This window comes from Benincasa hispida, chromosome 2, assembly GCF_009727055.1.
Source record: "Benincasa hispida cultivar B227 chromosome 2, ASM972705v1, whole genome shotgun sequence".
Taxonomy (NCBI): Eukaryota; Viridiplantae; Streptophyta; class Magnoliopsida; order Cucurbitales; family Cucurbitaceae; genus Benincasa; species Benincasa hispida.
In genome coordinates this window covers 24,421,246-24,428,230 of record NC_052350.1, presented here as the reverse complement: position 1 = coordinate 24,428,230, position 6,985 = coordinate 24,421,246, and positions in this window count along the sequence as shown.

Sequence of the window (6,985 nt, the reverse complement as noted above, 5' to 3'; positions counted from 1 at the left end):
GCTTAAGTTCATCATCGAACAAACTTTTACATCGATTCAAGTTCAATTTTGGATGCCTTCAACTCTTTCATTAACTTAGAAATGGTGCTTAACAAATGGTGATTATCTTCAATTAATTTTTCTATTTTCTCCTTTTGAATTCTCAAGACTTCAGAATCCTCCATTTGTAGTTGATAGACTTCTTCAAAAGATAAATTTTAAGAGGTAACTGCATTTTGTACTATTTCCTTTCCTGCCACAAAAATACATTCATTAGAATGATAAATCATATTAGAACATTAAGAGAAAGACTTCCCATAAGAGCTTGAACTTCTTCATCAGAGTCACTACTTGACTCAGTTTTATCATATGATAGGGTAGCATAATATTATTTATTTTGTCTTCTCAAAAAGTTTGGACATTCAGTTTGAAAGTGTCTGAACCCCTCACATTCTTGACTATTGCTAACTCCTTTGTCACTTTCTATCCTCTTTGTGGGAACTTTCGAGAGCTTTGGATCAAGGTTATTGCTAATGTTACTAATGTCCTTGACATGGGAGGACACATAGTTTCCAAGGGATACTAAATGTCTGTCCCATCGTTTAAAAGATTTGCCCAATTGTTTTGCCACAAGGGAAATTGATTCCGTTAAATTTTCATCAGTTTCTTTGTTCTTGCTTTTAGAACTTTCATTGCTCATTGAGGATTATAGTGCAATTCCATTGGACTTCTTCTTAGGCTAACCTTCAAGGGACATTTTAAATGTTTGAAGGGATCCAAACAGTTCATCAACGTTCATGTTAGCAATATCATGGGTCGCTTCAATAGTTGTAAACTTCATATCAAATCTTTTAGGTAAGGAGCGCAAAACTTTTAACAAGCTTCTCCTCTGAAATTTTCTCTCAGAAAGCAAAAGATTCATTGGCAATGCCAGAAGATGCACATTAAAATCTACAATAACTTCACCATCAAACATCTTCAGAGATTTATTTGGTAGTCAAGAGCTGCAATCTTGACACATCTTCACCTTAGATGTTCCTTCATGAGCAACATCAAGTATATCCCAAGTCTCCTTTGTTGAAACAAAAGTATTGATCAATCTGAATACATTCTTATCCACTCCATTGAAGATTGCATTTAGAGCACGAGAGTTTCTTAATGATGCTTCATCTTCAGTCTCTATCCAAGCTCTTTCAGATTTTGGACTGACAACTTCATTCTTATCAGCAACTTGAGAAGAAGATCATCCAACCACGACAGCCTTCCATGACTTGCTATCAATAGTTTTGAGAAAAGCAATCATCAAGCTTTCCAGTACGAGTAATTCGTTCCATCTAAAATAGGAGGATGAGTAGTTGATCCATCTTCCCTGATTGACTCCATTGAATACTCAATGAACTAGCAGTTAACCTGTTCTGATACCAATTGAAAAAAATAAATGGATCTAACACAGAATACAATGTCAAGAATGATGTCACAAACAATATGTATGAAAAGTGAGCAACATGAAAGCAAGTAGAAAAATAATGACATAGAGATTGGTCATTCAGTTCGGTGCAAAAAAACCTAGATTTAGGGGGCAGTGTGCTCGGTGGAACGAAACTTCACTCTAAAGTGCTTAGCAATTACAACGAAAGTACTTATTTGATAAACTCCCTTTTCAGTGACTCACGTATAGCTTCCTCTTTAGTTTCAACTTAGGCTCCCCCTAAGTGAGCTCCCCTCATTTTCACAATAATGTTTTTTCAAGCTTTATACGAGATCCCTTCAATACAACATCAGTCTCCCCCTAAGAGTGAGATCCCCTCACATTCATCATATTTAGGCTCCCCCTAAATATGAGTTTTCATCATATTCAACGTACTTAGGCTCCCCTTAAATACAATATCAAATCAAACTCCTCTTGAGTTCTACAATGGTTGTTGGACCAAAAAGATCTCAATGACACATACAAAGATTTTCAATATCCATAGAGGTTAAGTCTTAAACTAACCTTAAACTCAAAACTCTCAATACACACTTTTCTAATTAGGTGACTAACCCTAAAAATGAATAAGAGTACAATATAAATAAGGCTAGCTATGTGAATATATTTCTTGAGTGAATAAATATTCTCTGTAGGATAATAAGGATGGAAGATACGGAAATCTGCAAATCACACTAATAGATATGGAAAATATATTCTGCAAAATCTACTGTCAGACATGTAACAATGCTTATGACAACGTTTTTGACATGTTGTACAATATGTTGCTTGAGTTTTGCCTGTAATAAAATCAGCCAACAATGCTGCACTCTTATGATAATATCAACCAATCACACTGTAATAACAAATGAGAATGAAAATCTTCACTCTCGTCTTCTCCTAAAACCACGTTAATTATTTAGATAAATGTGTCACACATTCTTGGTTTAGGTATACAACACAAATACACAATTTTTACAAAAGTAATTAGCCTAACAAGAAGAACAACAAAATCTATAGTTTTATTTGATAAAATGCAAAAAATATTTTTAAAATAGAAAAATAGAAAAATAAATATAAGGAATATTAATCGATGATTATCAAAAGACAAAAATACCTCGTATATTAAAATAATTTATTATAAAAAAAAAAAAAAAAAGATTTACTCGGCATCCAAAAAGCCTTAGATTCATCTTTTAATCGAAAATGCAAAATCAACCGCAAATGATATTTTATGTGCAAAACATCATAAAATATAAAACATGCAAATGAAAATACACTATAATTAAACCTTCGAGAAGGTTGACTCCAAGCTGCAAATGCAAAACTAATATCAAATTGATAACACAAGAACCCATAAACCTAATTAGGGCCGATTTGGATTAACTCATTTTTTTTATAAAAGTTGATTAAAATATACTTGAAAAACTATTTTGATTGATTGTTAAATACTTCAATTTATTCTAAAGTGATTTATTTTTTAAATTAAACACTTGAAAATATATTCCAAACACATCTTTAGATTAGATAAAAATGATTAACATCTCTATACATGCATTAACCAACCAAAGAAAGGGACTTATTTTGCTTGTGAATACAAAACAGAAAAAAAAAAATAGGATTTTGGAAACTGGCCATTCTAACCTTTAGTCCCTGCCAAATGGTTTTTTTTAGAAAAAAAAAAAAAAAAAAATCAAATTATCCTAAAATATAAACTTTCAACTGAAATGCATTATAATTAAACCTTCTAGACTCGTTTTCCCCCTCCCAGTTTTTTCGCTTGTACACCGTGGGACCGGTTGAGTTGAACTCAAACAAAAGCGAGGGCTCCGGTGAATCAAGTGAGAGATCGGAGATTTTTGAAATGACTGGACCAAAAACTATTTGAATCAGTGTGGTATTACTCTATTTTGAAAGTTAATGGAGCTTCAATCTCGAATAAGTTAAGGAGATAACAAATCCTTAGAGTGACATGGATACCAATTTGTATGTCGCTTCAGATGCCCTCATCGCATAGAGGGGAATATGCGAATCAGCTAAAGACGTCCTGTCGAAAGGATTTTGTAAGATCGGTATGGCAACGTGGGTGAATAGGATTTATTTAACTTAATTAAAATTTTTTACTAACATGGTCCCATTTAAGAAAATTAATAATTTAAACAAGAATTTCATACTTATTCATTCGCTTCAAAAAGATCAATAAGTTGATATAAACAAATTCAATAACAAATTATAGCAATTAATTTTATGCAATCAAATGTATTAACAAATTAATTGTAAAATTAAATAGGAGAGAATAGAAAAATTGATACTGTTGATTTTGTAGTGGTTTGGCACAATGATGCCTATATCCACTTCCTAAACTCCTCTTGAGCATATTGCTATGAATTTAAATCTTTCCACGATTTAGAGTTGAATCGGTACAACGTTTTTTTAGCACAAGAATAAATTCAATTCTTTCCACGATTGAGGTTCAAACCCTTATAACACTCTTGTCATGGGTTCAAGAGTAACCCCTTACAATAGGTTTGGAAGATTAAGAACAAATTTTCTAAGAGTGTGGATTTACAAATTTAAGCACTCAATAAGTAAATCCCCACAATACAATATCTCTCTAAAAAATAACATGAAAAGAAAAAGTGAGAGCTTTGAGAAAATAGCAATGGTGATGTGTAATTGTTATTAGAATTTTGGAGAAGATAGATAGTTTAGAAAAAGAGGGAGGAGATGAAAACCAAATAAAAATGAATCATTTGAGATAATTGCTATGCTTAATGTGCGACTCGTCGGTTTTTTTAAGGTTAAGATAAAAACCAACTGAAACAAGAAGAAGATGTAAGCGACGAAGAGGACGGATTCCGCTGCAAGAAGGAATTCAATTTGAGCCTTTATATCTTGGAAAAGAAAAATCAATGGTGAAATTTTCTCTTTTTTGAAACAACTAGCCAATAGACATAAACATAATCTATATGTGTATGAATGTATGTATATATGTTTTAAAATTATTTTCTTTTAAAACCCAACAAAAACTCAAAAGCTCACCATGTGCACTCCTTCAGTGCTCCACATGTCACCTTACAATTGGATCCACTAGAAGAAATTCGGGCTTAAACCGACATTAAAGATAGTGTTATTAAAGCCCTTTAATGTCGGTTGTCTTTAATGTCGGTTTTAAACCGACATTAAAGGGCTTCAATAACACCAATAACACAGCCTTTAATGTCGATTGCAACCGACATTGAAGGTCTTTAGAGATAAAAGCTTGTCGGTTGCAACCGACATTAAAGCCTTTTTTTTATTCTTAACCGACATTGAAGCCCGAATCTGTCGTTTTATCAATTATTTTCCGTTTTTTAAAGTTCCCTTGCCAAATCCATTTTTTGGGTAAAAAAGTATAACATGACACATCATCATCGAACATTATGGCTATGACATTATTCATGTATGGATTGTAAATCTATTACATTTAATCCAAAAATTCTGCTATAGAATTATAATTTAAAAGGCATACAATAATTCAAGCCTTGAAAACACAAATTACAAGTAATACAAAGATTATGATTTTACAAGGGCAACAGAATCTTCCGTGTAAGGGCAACACAATTTTATTTGTCTACAAATTTGGGAGGGTTTGAGAGATTAAGAGATGTAATATATGTTGTTGAGATGGACTTCATTATCAGGATTTTTCTTCTTCAGCTTATCCAGCAACTACAGAAGAATTGGAAAGATTTAGAATTGAACTTCAACTTAACAAGTAATATGCCTAAGATTAAGAATTTAACCTCAGACAGACTCTGATCCAAGGAGAAAAATTATAACCATAACCACATTTATATAATCATATGAAAGACCAAATATTAATGAAACTTCAATCTGTCACGCACATTGAAACGTGCTATAATGTGATCAGAATACAGAAAACAGAAGTGCCAACTCATATGTAACAGTAAATCAAGATAACCAGCTTCTGTCAGATTGCAAAAGTAATCTCCATTCAACAGAATGAATGCATAATCTGATTATATGAAACAGGTTTAGCCAAGTAAATATACCTTATCCGGTGTCATGCCAAGCTCTCTCTTGAACACTTTACACACTTGATTGTACGGGGATACTAGGCATAAAACTAACCTACAAGAACATAAGGACTAGTTTTCAGTATGAAATCCAAAGCAACAGAAGTTTCTGGATCAATATTAAATTGCATACCTTAAAACAGGGGGACAATAATGGTGTCGAAGACTATCAATTTCCCAAAGTGAACTTCTTGTACCAATAATTCTTGTTAACAAGAATCAATCACTTAATATTAAACCACCACACAATAAACATAAAGTGAGAGGGGACTTTATGTGTGAGAGCGAGAGTAGCGAGAGTGGAGGTAAGAGCAAGAACGAGAGCGAGAGCAGATGGACTTTATGAGCGAGAGCTAGGGATTTAGGCGAGAGCCAAGAGGGGAGGGATTTGGCCTTTATGAGCGAGAGCGAGAGGGATTTGGGTGAGAGGGGAGGGATTTGGATAGAGATATATATCTAAATATATAAATAATATTTATGAAAACAAGAGAAGTTGATGCACAGGTTATAGAATCTATCTGTAATAATTAGATTAAAAACAATGCTACCTTCAATCATAACCAATATATTACGATTTCTTTCTTCCGAGGGAGCATTAGCTCGACATCAGATTTCATTCTTCGAAGTAGAAATGATCTCAGTATTCCATGCAGTTTTGCTACCATCTGCAGGATTAGAATATCTGAATATGGCACACTTATGTAACAAATGGTGCTGGAAAAAAATGTCAAAAGAATTACCAACTTGGGCCTTTATGTTCTCTTGTGTTTCTTCTTTTCTTCAGCTTGACACTTTCCAGAGAGACATGAACTAACAACGAATCAAATATCAATAAAGTCTTTCTCCAAATCTCTAATGCTCTAGTATTCCTCTCTCTCCTGAGAAGTACAGATGAATGACGAAACAAAAAATGTATCGCATTACCAAAACTCTGAGAACTTTGTGGTTTTTTTAGCTAGTTTATATTCAGAAACACTGAAATGTAGCCAAATAGCATTACCTCATAAACAGATTCAAATCCTTCATATTACCTCAGAAACATATTCAAATCCTTCATTATGGCTGGTGACAATCTACAAGGAAAAAGCTCAAACCTAGATTAAAATTGATGCGAAAAAGATCTAAAAAAAGGAGAATGAAATTGCAGATTGAATTACGTCAGAAACAGATTCAAATCCTTCATATCTCTACCGATCTCTCTGTTCTTTCTTCAATTTATTTTTTCAATCATCGTTGGAATCTTCTCAAAGCATTGACTATGACTCTCGCTGCTTGTTTATCAATGGCATCGGGAGTACGAAAAGATGCAAAATCAATTTCAAATCAGTACTACATGGACCGACATTGCCAACCTATCTACGGGTTCTGCCATTTCTCATTGGTTCCATATATCTCTTACTTCTCTACCTTAGAAAAAGATTCATTGAGTAGGTGTTTAAGGGAGTGATGATCCAAGAGATTG